We start from the raw sequence: 27,667 nt of genomic DNA on the forward strand, positions 1-27,667 counted from the left end.
CCAATATAGAGTTAAACATTAAAGCGAATCCCAAAATCTTCTGGAAATACATAAAATCTAGAAGGAGTAGTGCCAGTGTTCCCACTGGTATGTTTTTCGATAATAGCCAAGCGCGAACTCCAACTGAAACGGCAAACTTGTTTGCTGAATTTTTTAAATCTAGTTTTGCTGACGACGAACTTGATCGCCCATCCGACTTTTCTTCTGACTTAGATTATGCCCTGAACTTTGGAGGTCTTTGCCTCTCTTCTGAGGATATTAGTAATGCTTTAACTAAATTGAAATCATCCTCTCAAACTGATGCTGATGGACTTTCAGCAGTTTTGATAAAAAACTGTCCGGCCTTCGTCTATCCCCTGAAAATTATTTTCAACAAATCTTTATCGTCGGGGTGTTTCATTGACGCATGGAAACTCTCTTTCATTATGCCCTTCTTTAAGAGTGGCAATAAAAATGACGCTAGAAATTATAGACCTATCTCTAAGCTGTCGACTATTTCCAAAATTTTTGAGCATGCGGTCTATGCAAAGCTGAGTTTTGCCGTTAAATCTTTAATTTGCCCTAATCAGCATGGGTTTATTGCTAACAGATCTACAGTATCTAATCTGGCCGTTTTTAGTGAATACTGCATTGATTCTTTCTCCGCTGGCTTCCAGGTTGACTGTATTTACACCGACTTTTCGAAAGCCTTCGACAAAGTTTCTCATAGAATCTTAGTTAAAAAATTAGCTAGTCTTGGCTTTCATTCTACATTTCTGCAATGGATAAACTCTTATTTGAGCAATAGACGCTGTGTTGTAACAATCGATGGTATTTCATCTACCTCCTTTGCTGCCATCTCAGGTGTTCCGCAAGGAAGTATCTTGGGACCGCTTTTATTTGTGTTATTTATTAATGACATCAAAAGTTGTTTCACATTTGCTAAATTTTTGCTTTATGCTGATGACCTTAAGATCTTCTCAGCGATCAAGACGCAAGAGGATGCCATTAAACTTCAAGCCGATATGAATAGGCTTTACTTCTGGTGCCAGAATTCACGACTTTCGCTGAACTTATCTAAGTGCTTCCAAATATCTTACTCTAAAACATCTAATATTTTGTGCACTAAGTACAGGATCTCGGCATGTGCCCTGCAGTGTGTTAGTGAGTTTAAGGACCTTGGCGTCATCTTCGATAATAAATTCTCTTTTAATAACCATATAAATTATATTACTTCTAAATCTTTTTCGATGTTGGGCTTCGTCAGACGGAACGCCACTAAGTTCTCTGATCCCTATACCATTAAGTTACTGTATACATCTTTTGTTAGATCTCATTTAGAATATGCTGCTTTTATTTGGAGACCTTGTAGTCAGCAAGCTATTAATAGAATCGAACGTGTGCAAAAAATATTTCTCAAATATGCCCTTCGGTCCCTGAATTTTATTGATCCCATGCCATCATATTCTGCTCGTCTCATGCTTATAAGTCTCAAGTCCTTAGAGATTCGTAGGACTATACTGTGTCTGTCCTTTACTCATAATATTATTACTGGAGTAATTGATTGTCCCTACTTGTTGGAAAGGATTCGATTTAATGTTCCCCAGCGATCTCTTAGGAACTTCTACCCTTATTATGGGGGAAACTTTAAAACTACGTATGCCAGCAATGCTCCCATTACTCGTGCTTTACGGGAATTAAATGCCGTTCATAATGATGTTCTTCTTGATTTCTCGCTCTCAAGAACAGCACTTTTAAATCTTTTGAATTCTATATTATAGTTAGTTAGTAGCTAGTATAGTTTTTAAATACATATAATATATTTGTAGCGTAATCTAAGCAACTTTTGTATCATAGTCTGTAAGGATTGTAATTCATAGACTTAAATAAATAAATAAATAAATAAAATATAGTGCTTTGGTAAGATTGTTGATATTTTCAACATTTTGATTATATATGGGGGGTGGTTTGGGTGAAGAATTTTTCTCTGTTAAAGTTGACAGTGTCCAAGTTGGTTTTTTTAAGGTGACAGCATTCACCCAGCTGAATTTTTCACCGTAGGTATGGCTTACGTCAAAATGATATGCTTTGTTTGTATGTATTGGTATGTTTAAATTCGTATGTTTACATTTGCTTGCTGATTTTGACGTGATGGTTGGACCAAACGCAACAACAAATACATGTAGGGTTTTACTTATATGTGTTTGCTGTCACCTGTAATAAATTCGCCTTGACAGTGTCCTACTGCCACAATCTGAGTGATCCGTATCAGTGAGAGGAGCGAATTGGTTTAAGTCACTCAACCAATATGATGTGAGAGACGGTTGCTTTGTTGGCGCTTGTGTTTGTGATTTTTGTTTTTTACTTGTTCTGCCACCTTCGAATGCTGTGACGGGAGAATTTCGCGTGCGCTACTGTAAACTTTAGTATATTATATTATTTGCTTGGCTTTGCAATATTGAACATTATTGGTATTCCTGATGAAATTACTAAGTTTGTTATTGTGGTTATGGTGTTAGACGCCATTGTTGCAATTGGAGTATTTGTTGTTATAGCATATGTAGCTGATTGGAGTAGTTGTATTGGTTTTTGGCGTTGTGCATTGATCGCTCTAGCAGAGCGTAGCTAAAGGTGAAATTGTTTGCGAGGTTATAGCGGGATTTGAGGTAACAATTGGTGGTACGGGCCGAGCAGATTTTTGCGTGGACAATGCGTGCAAATTTGAGAGAGATGAGTTCGCAGTTTTTTTAGGTTTTGGCGCGAAAACTAGCAGGTCACTCCACTCGCTCGGCGGAGAGCGCTCTATAGGTATTACGCGAATGTTTTTGTAATTTTTTTTAATTTTTTTTTCCTTTTATTTATTTAGTTATTTTAGTGTTGATAAGCAAAATATGCTGCTAAGATCCAGTTAGCAAGTTAAAGCGTCTATTTTGCTGAGTTTATTTGCATTGTTTTGATTTTTACAACGCACTTTGTTGGCACTTTATGATCACTATTGAAAAACGCGTCTGCACAGTTCAATAGTTAATGGGTGAAAAAATGAGGAAGAGAAAACATCTTCATTAGCCGAAATTCACGTATGGGATTATACAATTAATAAAAAATATACCAAGTAACTAATATAGCTGTGAAGTTAAAAATTTACTTTGAAAACATATTGCTGCTTCTTTTTCTTACTGTAGTGTAGCTATGCTTACTTACACATTTTGGTAATAACAACGAATTAGAGCATTTTTAACGAATCGCCTGCTTTTTTTTCTGTGCGCCCGACGCAGAACTTGTTTGCCTGCGTCGTATAGTGCTTTCTGGGCAGGCACTAATAAAAAATTTATAACTCGACATGTCGACATGTCTATACTTTTTTTCTTTACAAAAAGGAGGGGGACAACATATTTGAGTGGAATAATACAAAAACATTTTTGTTTGAGATCGTGACTCTATCTTATAACTTACATACTTAATGCTTATAGCTACATTTTTTGAGTTTCGGTGAACATTCTCGGCAATATGCTCGCACACGGTGAACAGCGGCCACTCGCGAGCCATAAACACATAAAATAAAGAACTGAGGACGTTAATGTATAGAGAAGTCTCCCGAGCTACGAATAGTGTGAATTGTCAAAAATGAAGTCTAATCGCGTGGTATGGTGAAACTTTTAACATAGCTGATTACAGTGAATTCTCTCTTTAGTATATTGGCTCTGCAAAGTTTTTGGCTTCTGTAGGAAATAAAATTGACGAGTGGCCGACGGCATTTTGCAAGGCACTCAAATGTGCATTTCTATGTTCCCTTGATAAACGAAATGTTATTCAATTTATATTTTCAAACAAACTTAAATCAAATAATATATATATGTATATACAATACTAGATACATATACTAGAATTATAAGCGCCAACATTTAAAATCAAAATAATTGTATTGTTCGTTGTTTTAATTTAAAAAGAAGAATTTGTAAAACAACCTGACATTTTGGTGCCTGCGTTTTAGAAAATTTAGAACTTTATACAAATTTGATGAAACTTCTTGCAAATTTTTTGTGTTGAAAATAATTTTAGACGAGAATGCATAGAGTGTACAAGTTTTTTGGTATATTGATATATGTACATATATTTAAATATAATATATATATTGCTACTTATATTCGTCAAAAGTTTAATTGCATCTTGAATTCTTATAGTGTTACATATGTATGTACACACATATGCACTGCAGCATCGCATTATCATATCTACATGCAATAATTAGGGAGTAAATACTCGAATGGCCGCCTAACATATGCTAAAGCAATTCTCTTTTGCATATGCGAGTTATGTATTATCGATCGAGCCAGTCTTCGGCATAGAATCGTAAGAGTAAGTCGTGTTAAACATACTTTCTTCATAATAAAATATAAGTGAAAACTTTGAAAAAACTAAATTGTTTTAATCAGAAAACATAAATGGCGACGAGGATAAAAAACAACAAAACAAAAACAAAAATTTAATATCTGCTCCTCGAGATGTATTGAAAGGAAAAATAAATAAAAATTAAAATAAAAATAAAAAAAAAAAATCAATAAATCAAATGCGTACAAGCAAACGTTAAAAAAAAACTAAAAAAGAAAAAGAAAAGAAAAAAACAAAAAAAAAAAAAAAACAAAAAACAATTACGAATAGTGTGCAAAATTAAGAAAACAAAAAATATGACAAAATTTTAATAAAATATTTAATAATAAATATTAATATAATTACATATGAAAACTAAAGTCGAATCGAAATTTGAAAGTGTGAAATTTTGAAAATAAACTGGAAGCTATACGTGATTTGACGAAAATTCTGAAATATACACATACATAAAGATAATTTTACAGAAAATTGCAGCAAATGGGATTTGAGATCTCATGGGGGGTCAAATTAATACGAGTGACAAGGAAATACAATTTGAAAGGTGTTAACACTTAAATTTCAATCTTGTTAAAAAGAAATGAAAATTGAAAACTGAAAGTGAATAAATATTGAATGTTGAGCGCTGTACTACTTGAAAAAGCCTAGCCAAGTAACAGTTGAAAAAAAAAAAAAAAATACCGCAAATCACTCAAGTGTTTCTATATTACAACAACTAAAAAATCGTTTAAAAGTGCACTTGACTTCAAAACGAAGAAGTCATGACCCGCTAGGTCAAGGAAAGGACAGCAAAATACTAACGGACACGAAGCTTATACACATTGTTGCCAACGAACAATTGTTGCGAAACAAATCCATCTCGCGAAATTCGGGACACATGTTGAGTGATTATGTGTGTTTGTGCATAATATATGTAAACGAGTGCGATCAACCTCGAATGAGAATTAAAAGACAACAAAAATAAAATTTAAAGAGTGATGAACGAAAACATAAACTGAACACAAAGAAATAACGAAAGAAAGTAGTTAAAAGAAGTGCTAGCTGAGGAGGCAAAGGTATTAGAAGAAATAAACAAAAAAGTGGAAATAACGACATACATAAATAAAAATAAAATAAAAGAGGTTTACAAATTTATACAAACGTGCTTCCTTCGCTTGTCCTCAGAATAAATATCGCGCAGTGATAATTTGTGCCGGTAAATTTTGGTATAAAACTAAATTTCAAACCCATTCAATTGTAATAACTCAATAAAAATAATCCAAAAATAAGAAAGCAGCAAAATAAATAGTGAAACAATAAATAAAAATATAAAATTAAAAATACAAAATCAAGTTAAATCGATTTAACTTTGTCTAACGTAATACAACGAAAATACTGTCAACATGGACTCGCAGGGTTATGAAAATGCAAAGGGTGAGGCACGCACTGTTCACGATTTGTCCTGTCAATTTGGTAGCAAGGAATTCACCAAGGAAATGTTTCAAATTGCTGGCGGTAGTCAATCGGATAACAACAGCGAACAGCAGCAACAACGAGCCAACAAAAAAAAATAAAAGTAAAATAAAATAAAAAATAAGTAAAATTAAAATATCAATATAGCAACAGTCGCAAAAAAGTAGAATAAGCTTACCAATAAACAGTGTTTCTTAAACTGCTTTAATTTAAAGTAAAAGAAAGTAAATAAAGAAGAGAAGTAAAGCAAAAGCATACAAAAAAGTGGAAATGGAGAGGAAAATGGAAATAAGTACGTAGAAGAAAGGGGAAATGAAAATGAAAAGGAAAGTGACAATGAAAATGAAAAGGAAGGTGAAAATTAAAATAAAAAGGGGGATGGAAAGTGAAATAATTGAAAAAGAATATGTAGAAAAGACAGATAACTTTAAAGAAAATAACAGTGGCGCTGAAACTTCGTATAATAAAGCACACCCCACAAAATAATACAAAATTGATTTTTGAAGTTCATTTACAATTCTTGCCATTTCATGTAAAAACTTTGTTGTTGCAAAATAATATAAACAATATGGAAAATGCCTTCACATATTATTTACAAAATAACTTGTTGCAAGACATTAATATAGGTCGCGACAGCCTGAAGGTTGACACTTATGAGAAAAATGTTAAGAGCAATCGTGATTTTCATTCCAATTTCAATCGGTTGAACCATAAAAACCAAACCAATAACAATCTTGGTAAACAAAATTCAAGAGTTTTCTGCAACAAAAATACAAATTTTGAATATAATCCGAATTATAAAAATTCGAACAGATACAATACAAATTTTGAATATAATCCGAATTATAAAAATTCGAACAGATACAATAGAAATTTTGAAAATAATCAATCCGGAAATTTTAATAGCAATGTCAACTACGGTAGAAATAGTGGCAATTGGAGAGGTGAACCAAATTTAAGAAACTACTCTGGTAGATTTCCTAACAGCACAGGGCATAATCGGCAGCAACCCGTTGTTCCAATGGAAGTAGATAATTTAGAAAATTTTCAGATTTCTCCTCACAGACCGACTTACACCTGATAGATTTGACTATCGAAGGCACAAAAGTAAGGTGCTTAGTCGACAGTGGATCAGCTACAACGTTAGGGGATTTCAAAACCTTTAGGAATTTTCATAGTCGTAGAACATTGAAAACCCCTATTCTGATAAAAACACTTTTTGCCTCTGAAGTCATATCAGAAGAGGTCATAGTAAATATTCCAGCGGAACTCGAAAGAGAGAAAGAAACAATGTCCATAAAGCTCGTAAACCTAAAAAATAAACCTTTCCAATGTATATTAGGATTAAATGTTCTTGTCCCCTTAAAAATGCTGATAGATTTTTCACAAAAAGTAATAAATATAGGCGATAAAATAATTCCATTTTTTAACAAGAATAGCTCAAATTACCTTCCTGTTAACGATGAATTTTATGCATATTGTTCTCAAACAGACACATATCCAGACAACTTATGTTTGGATAAAAGCAACTTTGATGTAGAGCCGTTACTTAGTAAAGATTTGAATGACGAAGAAAGTCGGATATTAAAAAAATTTCTATTAAAGTATAAACGTATTTTTTTTCAAGAAGGTCAGTATTTACCAGCCTTAGAAGCAGTTAAGCATCAAATTATCACCAAACCTCATGTCCCTATATACACAAAAAATTATCGATATCCTTACGCGTTGGAAGAAGAAATAAATATTCAGCTTAATTCCATGTTAAAAAATGATATAATTAGACCTAGCAAGTCTCCATATAATTCACCGTTGTGGATAGTTGCGAAAAAATCAACAGGTAAGGAGAAGAAGTGGCGTTTGGTAGTTGATTACCGTAAATTGAATAGCCTTACCATTGATGATAAATTTCCCATACCAAATATTGAATCTCTTTTTGAAAAGCTTGGGCGGGCGCAATACTTCTCAACCATTGACCTCGCAAAAGGATTCCACCAAATTTTAATGGACGAATCTGATATAGAAAAAACTGCTTTTTCTGGACCTAATGGGCATTACGAGTTTACGCGCATGCCCTTTGGTTTGAAAAACGCGCCTGCTACGTTCCAGCGCATGATGAATACAATTTTGTCTGAATACATCAACAAAATCTGCATAATATATATGGATGATATTTTGGTATTTTCTACTTCTATTAGCGAACACTTTGAGAGCCTAACAAAAATATTTAACTGCTTATCTACAAATAACTTAAGAATACAATACGATAAGTGCAAATTTTTATCTAGATATACAGAGTTTCTGGGCCATATTATCACACATGAAGGTATCAAGCCAAACCCGGAGAAAATACAGGCTATACAAAAGCTAAAATTGCCAAGCACCGTTAAAGGAATTCAATCCTTTCTAGGCTTAACGGGCTATTACCGAAAATTTATTAAAAATTACTCAGTGATAGCTTATCCAATAATTAAATATTTAAAAAAGAATCAAAAAATCAACTTAAAGGATAAACAATATATCGAAGCATTTGACAAACTCAAGCTTATTATGACTTCACCCCCTCTACTAGTATTTCCTGATTTTTCCAAAACATTCACTGTGACAACCGATGCCAGTAATGTTGCTATAGGCGCGATTTTAAGCCAAAATGGAAAGCCAGTTTGCTTTGCAAGCCGTACACTAAGTGGTGCGGAAAAACGATATCATACGCTAGAAAAGGAGCTTCTAGCCATAGTGTGGGCGGTGCGTCATTTTAGACCTTATTTATTCGGACGTTCATTTGTTGTTCAAACGGATCATCAACCCCTTAAATGGCTTTATTCTCTAAAAGATCCAACCACACGGGTTTTAAGATGGAAAACCTTACTAAGCGAATACGAATTTGTTGTGGAATATATTAAAGGTAGGGAAAACAACGTCGCTGATTTTTTAAGCCGACAAAACGATCATAATTATTTTACGGATAACGAAGAAAACATTGATATAAAATCTTTGTTCGAAAATTCTTTAGAAACGGTGCATTCAGCATACGAAAACCTAAATGAACACTTTCTTATATCCGAGTCCTTAGTAAATATATACACCACTCAAATTCGTATAGTAAGGAACAAACCCATCGAAAGCGAAATGTTATATAACAAATATAGAATAGTCTATATAGCCGAAAGAGACTTACAAAATAGCATTTATCTTACAGATCTTTTTAGGAAATAATATATATTAAAAAAGGAACAACAGGAATTCATTCAGAGTTGCCTGATAGTGCGTACAATGTGGTACAAGAAAAACTGATAAGTTTATTCTCTTATGACAATAACATTAAATTTATTAAATGCTGTTTCAAAGCTTTAGACTTGAAAACAGAGGAGGAAATTTTAGAGGTAGTGGAAAAAGTCCATACGGAAGGGAACCATAGAGGTGTGCTAGAAAATTATGAACAGATGAAATTAAGGTACTTTTATCCAAATATGAAAAAAGTTATTAACAGATTTGTTAACAATTGTGATGTGTGCAACGAGAACAAATACGCAAGAAAACCTTTAAAAAAATTTTACAATTACACAGAAACTCCTAGTAGCCCTAACGAGATAGTTCATGCCGACGTATTTTATTGTTCCCGAGCTTGTTTTTTAACTACTATTGATAGATTCACGAAATTGGCTTCCATTCATAAATTGCCTGATAGAAACATGGTCACAATCAAGATCAAACTTCAAGAAAGATTTTCTTGGTTGGGAGTACCTAAAAAACTGATAATGGACAACGAGTTCAATAATGCACTTATACGATTATTCTGCCGCGAAAATAATATTATTCCACACTTCACCACTCCAAACAGTCACACCGGAAATTCTGATATTGAAAGGTTACATTCCACATTGTTAGAGCATATACGCATTTTGAAAAATTCAGACAACTCCTTAGAGTTAGAAGAAATCATGATCAAGGCTATTGGCTTTTATAACAACTCCATCCATAGTTCAACCAATGTAAAACCGATTGACTTTATCAATAGAAGCGATATAGATTTTGAAAAAATAAAAAAATATACTTACAGAAAAAAGAAACAAGCAATCAACAAATTGAATGCAGAAGCAGAAAGGGTTCCATATTTCAACAACAGCAAAGTTTACATGAAGAATACTCTTGCTAATAGAAATAAACTTGCAAAAAGGTTCGTACAATTGCAAAAAAGTTTTCTTAATAGGACTAGGAATAAGTTCGTGCGGTTTTTTTTCGAAATTTGAAACTTTATTGACGTAAAATGGTTACAAATTTAATATTCAAAATATTGTCCATCGCTTACTACTACTTTTTCCCATCTTTCTGGCAATTCACGGATTCCCTTTGTGAAAAATTCGGTCGGTTTTGCCGCAATCCACGAATCGATCCATTTTTTGACTTCATCGTAATTACGGAAGTGCTGGTCAGCCAGGCCATGTTGCATCGATCGGAAGAGATAGTAATCGGATGGCGCAAGGTCTGGACTATACGGCGGGTGGGGTAGGACATCCCATTTGAGCGTTTCTAAGTATGTTTTGACCACTTGTGCAACATGTGGCCGAGCATTGTCATGTTGCAAAATAACTTTGTCGTGTCTATCGGCGTATTGCGGCCGTTTTTCTCGCAGTGCTCGGCTCAAACGCATCAATTGTCGTCGGTAGACATCCCCCGTAATCGTTTCATTCGGTTTCAGTAGCTCATAATACACAACACCCAGCTGGTCCCACCAGATACACAGCATAACCTTCAGGCCATGAATATTCTGCGCCGACGTCGATGTTGAAGCATGGCCAGGGTATCCATACGTTGCCCGACGTTTTGGATTGTCGTAATGGACCCACTTTTCATCGCCAGTCACAATTCGATGCAAAAAACCCTTTCTTTTGTGCCGTTGAAGCAGTTGTTCGCATGCCATAAAACGGCGTTCAACGTCTCTTGGCTTCAATTCATACGGCACCCAATGGCCTACCTTTCGGATCATTCCCATGGCTTTTAAACGTTTGGAAATGGTTGATTGATCAACTCCCAAAGTTTTTGCAACCTCTTCTTGCGTTTGAGCCGGATCTTGATCGAGCAATTCCTCCAATTCGGTATCCATGAACTTTGGCGGCGCACCCTCGCGTTCTTCGTCTTCCAAGCCAAAATCACCACTTTTAAAGCGTGCAAACCACTTCTGGCACGTTCGCTCAGATAGAGCATGCTCACCATAAACTTCCACTAAGATACGATGACTTTCGGCTGCTTTTTTCTTCATATTAAAATAATGAAGAAGAATTCCCCGCAAAAACACATTATTTGGCACGAAATTCGACATTTTCAAGTGTGGTAAAAATATTGTTGTTTACGCTTCAAATAAAAAACTTATACTGACGTTTGTGCCTTACGACAGTAGCTCTCCAATGAATGTTTGGAAATGTGGATCGATGGAATAATAATCAAGTTACGCCATCTGTTGTAAAACCGCACGAACTTATAAATAGACCTATTAATAAAGTTGACAAAGCAAATATCAAGAGGCCGCATAAAATAACTTAAATGTGCTTATGCGAATTTTATTAAAGATTTTAATATCTACTCATAAATGAAAAAAAAAATAATGATTGCGAACACAATAATTACTAGAAATTCTGCTGAAGTTTTAGTTTATTAAACACTATGTATATTTACGTGAACTAAGCTAAGTTTTATAGTTTGTAATACAACAACTTGTATACTGCAGATGTAAAGTATAAAGTTCTTTTGTAAAATGTAAAAAGTTGAATATTCAAAAACGGCAAATAACGAAAATGCAAATAGAAGTTAAACATAAAACAAAATTTTAATGCTGGCTGAAACTTAGTTTTAACTACTGTATATTACAATGAAATTGTGTAGTTATAAGTTAATAAATTAAAGTAAGTTATTTAAAACACACTAAGATAAATCGCAGGGACTCGATTTAATTTAAAAGTAATAATATATAATAATATAATATTAATAAAAAGTATAAAGTTCTTTTGTAAAATGTAAAAAGTTGAATATTCAAAAACGGCAGATAACGAAAATGCAAATAGAAGTTAAACATTAAACAAAATTTTAATGCTGACTGAAACTTAGTTTTAACTACCGTATATTACAATGAAATTGTGTAGTTATAAGTTAATAAATTAAAGTAAGTTATATAAAAAACACTAAGATAAATCGCAGGGACTCGATTTAATTTATGTGGAGGGCGAGTTATGTATTATCGATCGAGTCAGTCTTCGGCATAGAATCGTAAGAGTAAGTCGTGTTAAACATACTTTCTTCATAATAAAATATAAGTGAAAACTTTGAAAAAACTAAATTGTTTTAATCAGAAAACATAAATTGCGTATACATATGTATTTCTATGTGAGTATGCACACTTGATGTACTAGCCTATGTATGTACATATTTGTGTTCTGAACTCCCAGCAAAACAATGCAAACGCATGTATGCCATGGTGCTGAACAGTCTAAAATAGTCGCGGCGGCGCTGAACAGTTTCAGCTATTGCACAGCACAACAAAAAAAAAGCATTGATAATTTCGAGCCGCCTATAGGCCAATTTTTCTCAACGATGGCAAAAATTTACATCTAAGATTGAACATATCAAATCAAAATAGTCAATACTGGAATATTTCTTACAGAAACATTTGCCAATATTTGGTAAATCGTGAATTTTGGTCATATCGCATGGCCGCGGCTTCGTATATATTTTTGCACCCATATAGGTATGTATGTATGTATACTATATGTGTTTTAAATGCTTGACTGTTCGTCAAGAGCGCGCTTGAGCGTTCAGTAAAATGCAGAAACTAGCAGCAAGTAGCCTATAATAAAGTTCTCTCCACATTTTGATACTAGGAGAAAATTCCGAAACAATTATTTTATATTCTCTAATAGTAAGTAAATAGTTAATTAGTATATTACTTTACGGATGTAGTTCCTTAATGACAAAAAGTGCACAAAAACATATGTATTAGTTAGAAACTTACACTTAAATCAGAGTGGGGCTTATTTGGAGGTTACTGTGCATACATTCAGCTTTCGCTGATTCATTCACTTATACGTATTTTTTATTTCTAAAATTTATTAGATACTTTTCCTCTTGAACAATAAAATTCACATATGGAATAATAATGTACTACTTCATAGCAAAGACGTAAAAAGTTGTTGAAAGATTTTAAAAGTTGTAAATTATGATTTTGTTAACGTTTTATAATTCATAATTTTTGGCACAATGCTGTGCCTGTGAATGTGCGCCGGATTTCCTTAGAAGTTTTAGGGAATCGTAATATTTTTGCCTAGGCAAGTGCACACAGCATATATACGTACAAACATACACACAGCATATATGAATTAGTAAGTTAGTCCGCGCACCGCCAACTCAAACCAGTGTAGTCGAAACTGAACTTGAACTTGCTTTATTGATTTTTGATTCTTACTTTTATACAATCATTTCGCTTATTTGCTATTATATTTTTATTTACACAGGTTTTTGCATTTCCGTTTAATTTTGTATTATTGCTTTGCCATAATTTATATTTTTGCTAACACATCTTTTTATATCCTAAGCTTACATTATTGTTTAATAAAAAATGTTTAATATCAGTTTACATTATTGTTTTATAAAAATGCTTAATATTAGTTTTGTTGTTGTTTTATTGGGTGTGCTTATAAAAATGCTTAATTGTAGAAAGTGCGATGTGCTAATAAAGGTGCTTAATATTAAGTTGTTGTTGTATTGTGTGTGTAGAATGTCTGGTGTGCTAACTCCCCCTTTCTTTAGTGTCAACGTCTCGTTGGCGAAATTCTAGTATTTTATCGCAATTGGCGTATGGTCTATAATTGGTGGTATATAGAATGATGTATTTTTATGTTGTATGTGTTTAAGATAGAAATATACTGTTGAGGTTAGAAATACTGCGAGAAGAATCGCTGCAAAGCTTGAGCTAATTGATATTATGTTTTTTCGCGATACGTGGTCTATTCTTTTGAGGTTGGTCAAATGAAGCTGATGTAAATTTTCTAAATCAAGTTTGATTTGGTTTTCTGTCAGATTGGTTTGGAGTATAGGAGGTAAAATTTGGTAGGAGCTAGTTTGCCAGTTTGAATAGCTAACATTATTCAGGGTTATAGTTTCATTAAGAAAGTTTACAATGTAAGTGCCATTTAAAAATATAGATGTGGTACTGTATGTCATATTTGCTATAAAGTTCGAAAGGAAAGTTGTTCCTTCTGTAATTAATTCAATTGTACCTTTATTCTCGTATTGGTAGTCGCATAGTGCGTTTTCCCTATTAAAAATTTGACTAATGCAATGGTCTTTCCCTAATTTCTTGGTCTGGCTTCTTTTACAAATTGTGGTGTCGTCTATTTCTTAGCATTTCTCTTTTATGCTATATCTCTCATGTTGTGAAGCAAAGAAGTTGGTGAATTCTAGATGAATTTTCTTATTGTTTTTGACCGATGAGCGAATAATTATATTGTTATATGGGATGTCCTCTGTCTTAGGTAGTGAGATCACATATAGGAGAAATGAGTCTTTAGCAATCATTGCTGGTTCTGCATATTTGGGAGCTTGAAGTTCGTTTTTGAAAGGCAGTGTTTCTGTTTTTGAAAGGATGTTTGCAATATCTCCTTTATTCAAAATTTGTGAGTGGATAATTCCTTTTTTTGCTAATTGAGTTGCCATAACAATTTTTGAAATTTCATCCTTAATAATTCCTAATTTATTAAATAAGGTTTGTTCTAGTAGTCCAGTACTTCCTCTGTCCATTTCGTCTAAAATTTTATTGTACCCGTCTAATATTTTATTAGTTGTCTTGGTTAAATATTGGTTCATTTTTTATTGGTCCTGCCAGCCATTTCCAAGCTGATCCAATCCAATTAATTGATCTTTTCTGCATAGTCGAGTTTTTCGTCCGTAATTGATCTAGTAAATTGTCTATTTCCGATAGTTGATGTCTTAATTGTGATGGTAAAATACCTGTTTTGCTAAGTTCATAATTTATGATTGGCCTAACGTTATCTATAATGCGTTCGTATTCATTTAAGTCAATAGTGTGTATAATTTTATACATCCCTTTGCTAATCTTTCCAATTCCTTGTTTTATGGTTATCAAGGGGCTGTTGTATTCGTAAGTGTCCACAGATGCCTTTGTCAAATATGGTAGAAGCCTATAAGATAAAAATATACGGGTCAGTAATTTCTTAAGTGAGATTTATGTATCTTCCTATTGTTAGTCGTTGTAATTGTAACCGTATTGTCTTTTGCTACAGTCTCTTTTCTAAAAATTGGTTTGTTCTTGCCTTTAATGCTTATCTTGTTTTAGGACAAGATCTCCAGGTATTCTCTGAGTCCTTCCAAAAAAAATGTCTGCGGGTTTCTTCTTTATAACAGAATGAATTGAGTTATTGTATTTATCAACCGCAATATTAATAATTTCCTTAATTGAAAAATCAGGATATTCTGATTGAAGACACCTAGTTATTTCAATTACAGTTGAATGGACGCGTTCTATTGCGCCATTATCTTCACTCTTTTGAGGTGGTGCTAAATAAATTTCGATACCTAGTCCTTCTAAGTAGTTAATGGTTATTGGACTAATAAAACTACCTTCATTGTCCATCACTAATAACTTTGGAACAGTGAAATAGTGAAGGAGTTTAATTAATTTATCCCTAATGTGTAGAACTGATTTATTTTTAATGTGAAAAAATTTGGCAAATTTCGAAAATTTGTCAATGCAAGTTATAAACTTCTCGCTAGCCATCTCTAAGATGTCGATGTGTAATATTTCCGTTGGGTATGAAGGAATGGGTGTTGGTTGTACAATAGATGTCGATCATAATTGTTTGAATTACAAATTTCGCATAATTCAGTGTATTTTTTAATGAGCTTTGTCATTTGGGGGAAGTAATATTTCTCAAGGATTTTATCCGTGTCTTCCCTGCAATTCCTGTGAGCCCTTTTATGTTCTTCTTGTATGATTTTAAATTTAATGTCATCATCGGGGATATCAGTAACGATTCTTTGCATCATTCTACATTGAAATTTTGAGAAATTTTCTTGATAGATTTGTTGTAGTAATGAGATGCATTTCTCTGGAATTTTTATTCCATTTATTATGTTTGGGTTGAGAACGTTCTTTAAGACTTCGGTTAAAATTGCTTTATTGTAGCTTTCACGTTTAATGTGATGCCTATGATACTTGAGGTGTGGTTCCTCATGAGTTATTTCGTCTTTGCCTTCTGACAAGATGATTTGGTTCTTAAAAACGTGTAGGGGCGCTTCACAATGAGGAATATACGTGGTGCTATCCTCTTCCGCGCTATGTTGGGTATTTCCACTTGACGATGATAATGTATTTATTTCCAGAAGTAACCGTGAAAAAGCATCAGCAACGATGGTGGTCTTCCCTGGTTTATAAAGAAGTTTATAATTATATTCTTTTATTCTCCCCTTCCATCTTTTGAGTTTGGCATTATTATTTCTGTTACTTAGCGCGAACGTTAGTGGCTGATGGTCAGTAAGGATTTTGATTTCTTTCGCACCGTATAAGTACGTCCTTAGTTTATCAAGTGACCATACTATAGCTAACATTTCTTTCTCAATTGTAGAATAGTTTTCTTCCGTCTTACTGAGGGATCGAGAAATGTAAGTAATGGGTCTATCTTTCCCAATTTCTCCTTGGGACAGAACGGCACCAATAGCGGTATTGGGGGCGTCTATTGTTAGGATAAAAGATTTGGTGAAATCTGGGAATGCTAGGATTTCTGAAGACATAAGTAACTCTTTCAGGTCTTTAAATGCTTTAAGGCTATCGCCGGATAACGATATACGTATTTTTTTAGATTGGTTTGCTTTGATTTGGGCATTTTCGCCTCTAGTCAGGTTTGTAAGTGGCTTTGCAATTTTTGCGAAGTCTTTAATAAATAAATAAATATATAAAAATAAATAAAAGTTTGTGGGTGGAGAGATTCCCTTTATGGCAGAAACTTTTTTTGGGTCTGGTAGAATGCCGTTTTGAGTGACAATGTGACCCAAGAACTCTACCGTTGTCTTGAAAAATTTGGATTTTTACTTTTAAATTTGCTTTGTGTAGGAGTGAAAATACGTCTTCTATATTTTTTAAATGTTTATGTTCGTTTTTGCCTAACTATTATAATGTCATCGATATAGACAGAGCACGACTTCCCTAAAGGTGTGAGAACGTCGTTAATTATTCTCTGAAAAATGGAAGGGGCATTTTTTAGACCGAACGGCATTCTGGTAAATTCATATTTGCCGTTGGTCGTCGAGAAAGCTGTTTTCTCGATGTCCCTTTCCTTCATCCTGATTTGATGGAATCCGGATGGAGGTCTAGTGTAGTGAAATATTTACATTCACCTAAACTAGCCAAAGTATTATTTATGTCGGGTATCGGGTAGGAGTCTGATACAGTTACTGCGCTTAAACGTCTACTACTACTCTGTATTTTTTCTCGCCCGAAGGTCCTGATTTTTTTGGGACGACCCACAATGGAGAATTGTATGGACTTTTTGATGGCCTAATGATACCGATGCCTAATAGTTCCGCTATTTGCTTTTCTACTTCACTGCGAAGGTTTGCGGGATATGGGCAAGACTTTGTATATATTGTTTTCTCCGTTGGCGTTCTTATTTCCGCTCGAACAGTCGTATCGATTGTTCCGCTGTCCGAAACCGGCCCGAAGAGTTCGGAATATTTTTGTATCAAATTTGCAACACTACGATTGTGCGAATTTATTTGTATGCTATTTACTTGTTTTGAAATTTTTTGATTCATTTGTAGGGTAACGTCACCTAGCTGCAAGGTATCGTTTCCTCTATCTATTATTGCCTTGAGTTCTTTAAGAGTGTCGTCACCGATGATGCCATCGAATGACTTTAAATTAGGTAAGAGAAAAAAATTCAATTGGTTTTTGACTCCTATGCTTTTGAACAATGGTCCTCGAATTTTGTGGGAAATTTCTATTGGTCCTACAGCCGACCATACCTTAAAAGAGTTTAATATTTTTTTGCAATTTTATCTGATAGGAAGTTTTTATTTGCTCCAGTATCAATTAAAACCTTAAGGGTTTTCGCATCCTTAGTCCGTAGTTCTATGTATGGAACGCTAGAGAGGCTTCCGTCATAAAATTTACTTCTTCGCAATCCTCTTCGTTAACATCCTACGCCATTCCGTCCTCCTGTTGAACGTTGTATAACCTCTGTTGTTTCCTCGGTATATTGGAGGAGTTATTAAAAGGTCTCCTCACTGGATTATTATCTGGTCTGTTGATGTACTTAACTCTGCGAGAGTACAGTGATGGGTCAACGTCCATCGGTACTGGAGGTTTGGGTTGCCAAGGCCTTGGAGGTAGTATCAGTGGCTGGGGTTGACTCATTGGTTGGTTGCCTGAATTATATATTCGGTTCTCCTCTGGAGCTTTCAGTTGTCTTGGTTGAAACCCTTGTTGTGGTTTCTGTTTGTTAAAGTATCCTTGGTTTACAGGGATTGGACTATTTGTGTTTCCTGTAGAAATACCATAGTTCCGGAGATTTAAATTTTGTATCTCCAAACAGGACGCATATGCCTCAGGTAACGTTTTGGGTTTTTGGATAATTAGCATATTGGAAATATTGCTGCGTAATCCTCTAATGAAGACATCGAGTGCCTTGTTTCGGTAGCTTTCTATCAAAGCGTCTATAGTTTCTTGCGAGTGAGTTTAGGCTTTGATTTTATTAATTATTAGAGAAAGTTGATAATTGACTCGAGCATAAAACTGATCTATGCTCCAGTTTTTCTGATTTAGGGTTGTCAACTCATGCTCTAAGGTTCTTAGGTCGCGTTTATCCGCGTAATGTAATGAAAGGCATGTCTTCATCCTTTCCCAACTATCATTAAAAATATTATATGAGATTAATGCTGTGCCAGCGGGTCCTCTCACTTTATGCCTGATGTGCTGCAGGATAGCACGGTATAGAGGTTTCTCCCTGACTATTGCGTAATCCTGTAGGATAGACTCTACACTATGAACCCAAGAGATATACTGCACGGGATTCCCGTCGAAAACCTGCAAATCTCTTACACAGTCTGGAAGTTTCCTCATTTCTTTTAGATATTTTTCTGTTGTTGGAGGAAGGGAAGACGAACTACCAATTGTCGGGGGGCTAACCCTATTTTCTAACTGGTTAATCCTATTGTTCATGACCTTTATTTGTTCTATGTGTGCGTTTACCGCACCAGTCAGTTGTGTGATAGCTTCTTGAATTTGCTCCATCATGAAGGAATTGCCTTACACTGAATAGGTTTTTAGTTATGATAGTGTATATAGTTAAGTGTTGAATTCAAAGAAGTCTTCCTTCTTCGGTAGTTTTCTTCAACTGCATTTATTTTCGATACAAAACAATTTTCAAGCTAAACTAACATTAGAAATTATATAAAAATACAATATATGTTTTTTGTTGGCATTTCGTGAGAACGCTTTTTTTAATCCGTTCACATGCCGAATTTGAAGCTTTAATAACATACACCTGCATTTTGTTTACGTTTATGTCACGTCTTTAGAACTCGAGTGTAAAGGGTCCTCATATGTATGTACGTATGTGTGTTTATTTGGATTTATGTATTTATATATTTATGTATGCAAGTATGTCTTTATGTTTATGCATGTAAGTATGTCTTTATGTTTATGTATGTAAGAATGTCTTTATGGAGGTGTCTCAAGTAGCCCATATATGACTATATAGTTGAATATAGTGTACTTTAAAGATTTGCAATGTTGTTTTTATATAATAGCTTCCTTTACTTTCATGAATTTGTTTTCAAAGGTATTCTTAAATTATAAGGTATAGCTTTTCTTTAATAAATTAATAGATTACATTTTTATTGTTTTCTCAAATATTTTAGAATTCTAGCTTTTTTCTTTATATTGTATATAATATTTTCTGTTTTAAAAAAAAAAAAAACGAAAAAAAAAGTATGTAGGTATTGTGCTTACGCTCTGAAGAACAGGATCGTTAACATGATTTCTGGACAGTCCGCTTTGGTCCCTTTTGTCGTGTTTATTCGCCTACTCATGGAGCGGATGATGTCACTTGTTGACGGTGGTGAACTTCCCTGTAAGGTTTTTTGGTCGTTGAGCTTTGCTGTGGATGTTGTTTCCCTTGATAAATTTTCCGTGTATCTCCTTAGGTTTTATCACTTTTTATCTTTGAGGGTTCCACTTTTTCGAAAGTCACTATTACTTTTCCAGGGTTATTTGAAGAGTTTTTTGTTTTAATTAGTCACTTGTTACGGGATTTTGGAAAATTTTTAACCACTTTTTCCAGGATTTTTTAGAGTGTGTTTTTTATTAACCACTTTTTTCCAGGATTTTCAGAGAGGTTTTAATAGCCACTTTTTCCAGGATTTTTGAAAGGTTTTTATTAAACAGAGTTTTTATTCAACCACTTTTCCCGGGGTTTTTTGTGAGTTCCTAATTACGTTGGGCGCCAGTTAGTCCGCGCACCGCCAACTCAAACCAGTGTAGTCGAAACTGAACTTGAACTTGCTTTATTGATTTTTGATTCTTACTTTTATACAATCATTTCGCTTATTTGCTATTATATTTTTATTTACACAGGTTTTTGCATTTCCGTTTAATTTTGTATTATTGCTTTGCCATAATTTATATTTTTGCTAACACATCTTTTTATATCCTAAGCTTACATTATTGTTTAATAAAAAATGTTTAATATCAGTTTACATTATTGTTTTATAAAAATGCTTAATATTAGTTTTGTTGTTGTTTTATTGGGTGAGCTTATAAAAATGCTTAATTGTAGAAAGTGCGATGTGCTAATAAAGGTACTTAATATTAAGTTGTTGTTGTATGGTGTGTGTAGAATGTGTGGTGTGCTAACTTGTAAATAAATTCACATATTTAAATTTGCATTTGCCATCTTCCTGTGTGCCTGTTAATGAATCAATTCTCTATGAAGGATTTGATTTGGTTTGAGGGAACAAGGTTTTAACAGAAGGTGCCACATATGTGTATATATAATTGACGCGTACTTCCTTTTTTGGGAGTTTGGCCGAGCTCCTGCCCCTATTTGTGGCGTGCGTCTTGATGTTGTTCCAGAAATGGAGCGGCCTACAGTTTCAAGCCGACTCCGAACGGCAGATATTTTTATGAGGAGCTTTTTCGTGGCAGAAATACACTCGGAGATACCATTGCCTGCCGAAGGGCGACCGCTATTAGAAAAATGTTTTTTCTTAATTTTGGTGTTTCGCCGAGATTCGAAACTTCGTTCTCTCTGTGAATTCCGAATGGTAGTCACGCGCCAACCCATTCAGCTACGGCGGTGCCATAGACAGACATAATATACAATACTTATGTATGTACATATATATTTTTGGATGATTTGCTCTTTCTAGGTTACTATTAAACTTAGCATATTTGTTTTTTATGATAAAGTGCCTGTAGATAGCCTACAGCGTTAATATTTTTGCTTCCTACATACAAAAGAATTTTACCCAACTGCTGTTGAATTTGACCAGTTCAGTATATTTCTGTTAACTTTTGGTAAAAATATGGCTGTGGTGAACCAGGCGCGCAAAACGAGTACCCCTCAAAAATTCCATGCGTTCCCGTTATTGAGACTTCTCTATACATTAACGTTCTCTGAAATGAATAGGCAGAAATGTCAATTAATATGGAATTAGCGATGACATTAGCGAAGTAAAGTAGAGACAAAGGACGCGGATTAAATTATGCATTTGCTGTGCGTAGTATTTAAGTTTTTTTTTTTTTTGTTAACTCCATTTATTACATATAATCTTTCATAAACAATAACATTTAGTATTAGTTATAGTTACATTGTAAAAAGGTTTAGCTTTGCGAAAGAACCCACAGCGGAGTTCGTTGCACAATTTTGCACACTATATGAGTATTACATAATACGAGACATTCAGTCTGTATCAGAAGAAAATAACCGGTTTTTATTTCTTGAAAATTCAAGATATACTCGTATTTCGTTCTGCTTTTTGCTGAATAATAGTGCTACTCAAGGACTACGACGCCAGTGTTAACTCAGGTTAGTATCGTTTGAAACTTTCCCGTAAACGCAACGAAACAAAAATGAGTGAGAAGTACGCGCAGCGTTTTGAGGCGGTATTTTTATGCATGCATTCGAAAGAGCCGAAATTATCTTACGCCGCGACTGCAAAAGCAATTAAAAAATCAAAAAAGTTTGTTGTGATGTGGAATCAGCGGTATAAGGTATGCAAAACTGTTGATGACTTGATGTGCGCCATGAACGATCAGTTCTTGATAAAAAGGGAATAGATATGAGTATCAATACCATCGAATGTCGACGGAAGGAGGCGAACAAATCCTACCGTTCCACATCATCAAAACCACTACTCTCAGAAAAACACATTGAGAAACAACAAAACAAGAAAATGGCGTCGCAATATTGGCCTTCCCCAGACGCCAACCTCCTTGAAAATGTGTTGCGAACTATTAAAACGCATCTTGCCGGAAGACCAGTCCATGATTTAACTCGTGCGTCAAGTTCGCAAAATATAGTCCTGTTTGTCGTTAGACCCCATATGAGGACTTAGGATACATGAGGTCTAATGACAATGCTGATTTGTACCCTAGTAACCAGTGAAGTGAACGGACTTTCAGCCCAAGTTGTTTTCGCTTTTAAAATATATGCGATCGCCACGTGACTGTCTAGCGGAATATCTAAATATTTGGCATCCTCTATCTGAGCTATTAGAGCGTTGTTTAGAGATACGGCGGAACATGAGCCGTAAGCGAAGCGTGAAAGAAATCTGCATAGATTTTTATGCGACAGGTTTTCAACCAGGAACTTACAGTGTTGAGTTTTCTTGTAAGTAGTAAGAAGCAATTGAGGCATGGCTACTTTTGGACATTATAACCCTATCATCGGCATAAGTGGTTGAATATGTGCTCATTGTTAAGGGTAGGTCGGTTGTGAACAAAGTGTACAAAACGGGTCCTAGGACGCTTCCTTGTAGTTCACCTGCTCTAATTTCGTGAAGATTGGTAGTTTCATCATTTATTTTGACAAGAAGCATGTAGTAATTATGCGGTAGGTTAATTTTAAGCTTGTATATCAGGCCTTCGTGCCACACCTCATCAAAGGATTGCGTAATATCTAAAAATACTGCAGTACAGTATTCCTATTTTTGGAGTGCCTCTCTAGCGAATTTGCACACAGAACTAACCTGCTCTATAGTGGAGTAATGTTTGCGGAATTCAAATTGGTGTGTTGCTCAATTACCGGATAAGTCTTTTCAGAAGTAGCCTTTCAAGAAGTCTCGAAACAATAGACAGCAGGCCTATTGGCCTATAGTTAGAAGTTCGTAGGTTTGCTGGGCTTTGGAATAAGTATAATTTCAGCAACTTTCCACTGAAAATACTCGTACTTTTGATCATTGCATTAAATATGTAAGTGATGTATTGTATTTATAGCCACATTTTGGTAACTCTTTTAGAATCTTACTCGTTATGAGGTCGTTTTCCTTGTCAGTTTTTACCTAGATTCCGTTGGACGTTTTTATCGGTGCAAACGTTATTTTCGTTACTTTCCACAATGAACATCCTGTAGCTTGCATAGGGGAAAAAGTACTCTTGAAATTTGGCATTCTTTGCATCTTTTAGTGCGATCTTTAATTATTTTGGGAGCCTGTTAAGCTGTGTTTTGCCATTTTTGTTTTTCATTTATTAAAGTCTTAATGCCATCATCAATGTGTGTGACAGCATAGTTGCGTTCTATTTGCGGCGTTGCCGTTCATACAACACTTTGAATGCATTTGTTGAAAAGTTCGACGGCAATATCCAAATCGGTGTTGGTTTTTAGCGGACTATTTTGTAACAGCGAGTCCTCGACCAATTCTTTAAAGTAAACCCAGTTTGTCCGCTTGTTGTGCAACTTTGCTTGAGTTTTCTTTTCGTAAAAACTAGAATTAAAGAATAAAATCAGTGGCGAGTGGTCTGATGAGAGCTGGAGGCATGTATCTATGGTGACTATATTTTTGGATACACGTTTGCTTATGCAGAAATCGCTGATATGGTATTTTATTTGGGTCGCTAGGCCAGTAGGTAGACAATATTTCCATGCTCTTTTCTTCGCAGAGTGGGATACAATTTTCGTTGCAGGTCCTTGTAAACAGTACAACCCTTGTAATTGACGGCATGGTTGCCTTCCTTCGAAGTTCTTTTTCGGAGGCAGCCAGCAGTTAAGTGATTGCCAACGCATTTTACACAGCTTGGGTTGCGATTACTAAAGTGCTTAGTATGTCCAGAACGTTGACATCTGGTGCATTGCGGGATTTCATGCCGTTTTCTTGGTGCTTCAGATTTAATTTTTGTGTAGAGCAAGTTATCGCAAGAACAAATGTCAAATAACTGAATAAAACAACATCAAATATTACTTACTTTTACACCTTGTTTCTTCTTATTATCTTGGTGATTAATAAACATAACAAAAAATTTTCAACATTTCTTATATTAAAAATTAAATTAAAAAATATTAATATTATTCAAAACTTGTCTGGACAAAACTAAAGCACCCCCCATTAAAAGCGAAAATAATTGTTTTTATTCTTCAGTATTTTGTACTAAACCCATTATTTTTGATAATTTCAGAACATCTTTTTGGCATAGAAGATATTAGGTTACTAATAATTTCCGGAGAAATGTTGTACCAGGCTTCTTTAACCGCTTCAAACAGGGCTTCCTTTGTGCTGCAATTTTCCCTATTAATTTTCGAATTTACAATTTCCCACAAATTCTCAATGGGATTGAGATCGGGAGATTGAGCTGGCCAGTCTAAGACCTCTATAGCATTTTGCTGTAACCACGTTTTACAGTGCCTAGAGGTATGCTTCGGATCATTATCCTTCTGGAACCTCCATCTCAGTGGCATTTCCTCCTCAGCGTGTGGTAGCATTACATATTTAAGGATGTTTGTGTACATGGAACGGTCCATAATTCCCTCTATTCGATGAATAGGCCCGATACCCTGGCCAGAGAAACAACCCCAGACCAAAATGTTCCCCCCACCATACTAGGTAGTTCCGATACAATACTTCGGATTTAGTCGCTGTTGCTTTGGCCTTCGTACTCGCCTTATTCCATCTGAATGTTTCAAATTATATTTATTTGGATTCATCAGAGAATAATACAGTTTCCCATTTTTGAACTGTCCAATTAATATGCAATTTCGCAAACTCGAGTCTCACTTTTTTGGTTTTGGCGGAAATAAATGGCTTTCTAGCAGGTCGTCGACTGAAAAGTCCGGCCTCCACTGCTCGTCTTCTGATCGTTCTAGAACTTACCGGCAAACTTAAATCAATTTTTATTTGTTCAGAAGAGACTGTGGGATCACTCTGAATTTTTCTTTTAATCGTGGAGTCGTCTTGTCGTGTAGTCTTTCGTGGCCGTCCTCCACTAAGGATTGCAGAAATGGAACCCGTTTGTTCAAATTTTTTTATAAGTCGCGATATTACACTTCTATTTATTGAATATTTCTCACTAATTTTGTGTCGCGAAAAACCACTTTGCCAATCACTTATTATTTTATTTTTAAATTCATTTGAATACGCATTTCTGGCCATATTTGCTGATTTCCCGTATGAAATGTTTTGTCCTACTAAATCCGCACGTGTTTTGCACAAATTATTCTAACGAACTTTGACTCAGCTTTAAATACCGTTAGGAAGAGAAATTAAATTAAAAACAACAAAACAAAGCCGTAGTTAAGGAAAAAAAATGTGGGGTGCTTTAGTTTTGACCGTTTTTAAATAATATGAAAATTAAAATTTTTTTTTTCAGTATACCCAAAACGCTGTATATTTGGTATTATATTTTATAAATACTTAAGTAACAAGGAAACACATGACGTATATATATGCCACATTTCAAGATGTTTGATTGAGAGATTTAGCATTATTTGAAATGCCATTAGGGGGGTGCTTTAGTTTTGGCCAATACTGTAGGTCTTCAATGGCTTCTCGAGCATCATCTACATATGTTGAAGGGTGCAATCCTCAAAGAAATATTTCCTCTTCATCAAGAATGGCAAAATGATTTGAACTGCCCTATAAAGATGTTGCGAGCTAATAATTGCCAAGCTTTGACTGTTTCGTTTTATTGGGTTACCTGGACTAGACCTTCCTCGCTTCACTGATAAAGTATGGTTTTGTGTTTTTAAGTTACCTTTGGGTGATGGTGACTTATCAATAATTACTGGTGCCATACTCTGAGTACCACATGATGCGTCGTTGGTACTGCGTACTTGATTGGCTGCTTGCAATGACGCTGGTAGGCATTTGTTTGACGACGGCATTGCGTTATAGAGGGAGAGCTCATGACCAAAAACCCAACATATTTTATACTTTTTGAAATTTTCTGTGAGATTAGTTTTTTAATAATAGAATCGATATCCGGCGGGCTGGCTGCTCAATAGCGGTCTTAATTATGCGTTTTTATTTTTTAAAATTGTTAATAGAAAACATTTACTCAACATATTTTATACCACTTGAAATTTTAACAGAATTTCATTTACGGTCTGTATAAAATGAAGCGATGGTTGCCAGCCCATTCTCGTGGTCCCAAAGTACTGCCAGCCCATGTTGAAAGTGCGTTGATGGAAGCACAAGTCAACATATTTTATACCGGCTGTCTTTTTTACACAACATTGGCAATAAAATAAATTAATGGAATGTGTAGAGCCAGCCCATTCTGATGGTTCCATCACATGGAAAATTTGGAAAATTTCATTCCTGTGAGTGCGAGCGAGACCGACTCACGTGAATGTGGGCGCGCGAGAGAGAGCGTATATTGTTCATATTCTGTCTCTCCGTACAGTCTTGCAAAAATGGGAACGATGAAAGGTTTGTTCATCAAAGAATTAAAGAATGGGATTTTTTTTTTCTTTTTCTTAAAAAAGTTTTTATTTTTAATTTATTATTCCTTTATTTATTTATTTAATTTATTAAATGAATAGAAAGGAAAAACAAAATTAAATTTTTAATTTTCTATGTCAGAAATAGATTCCGAGTCTGAACTGCAATAGTCATTTTCTATTTCTTCAGCTTCAGCATCTGAAAGAAAATCATACCGTCAATCAAAATACCTGATAGTTGCAATATTTCGGACTATGAATGAAGGCATAAAATACTATACCTGATTCAATGTTGTCATTCGTTGAAGGAGTTTCTATGACAGCTCCAAGGACTGATTGAGGGAATTGGTCGCCATCAAACCAATTAAAAGAAAGAAATTCTCCATTTCTCACCCAGCCATTCGATTCTGGGAGATAACAAGTTGGAAATTTCAAATAAGCGTTTCGCCATGTATTTCCAATGTATTGAGCTCGGAGAAGTTGCTGATGTAACTCGGTTTTACATGGCGGTAAAGACGATGCGTCGAAATTTTTCAGCTGTTTCTGGAATGCTTCGTTTACATTTGACGCTTTATATGTCTCCCAGAATTTAGAAAAGCGACCGCTGTTCACGTCATATATGTTTCTTAAATTGTACATTTCGCATACAAATTTTTCCAGCATTTTAAATATATGATTTTTTGTTGCAATGGAGTTTATATTCCCCAGTTCAATAAAAGCGTTTTGATATTCAGGTGATTTTTGTAATATCTGGAAAGGTCTTTTCTTGCCTTTTCTGTAAAAGGCCGGACTGTAATCACAGCCGGTCAGGGCATGGAATCCTTGTAAACTCTGGCATAGGGATGGGCCGAGTTGTTCACTGAGATCATTGATATCAATGCAACGTTTGTTATTGCCAGTTCCTAATTCCATAAATA

This window comes from Anastrepha ludens, chromosome X (genome assembly GCF_028408465.1).
Source record: "Anastrepha ludens isolate Willacy chromosome X, idAnaLude1.1, whole genome shotgun sequence".
Classification (NCBI taxonomy): Eukaryota; Metazoa; Arthropoda; class Insecta; order Diptera; family Tephritidae; genus Anastrepha; species Anastrepha ludens.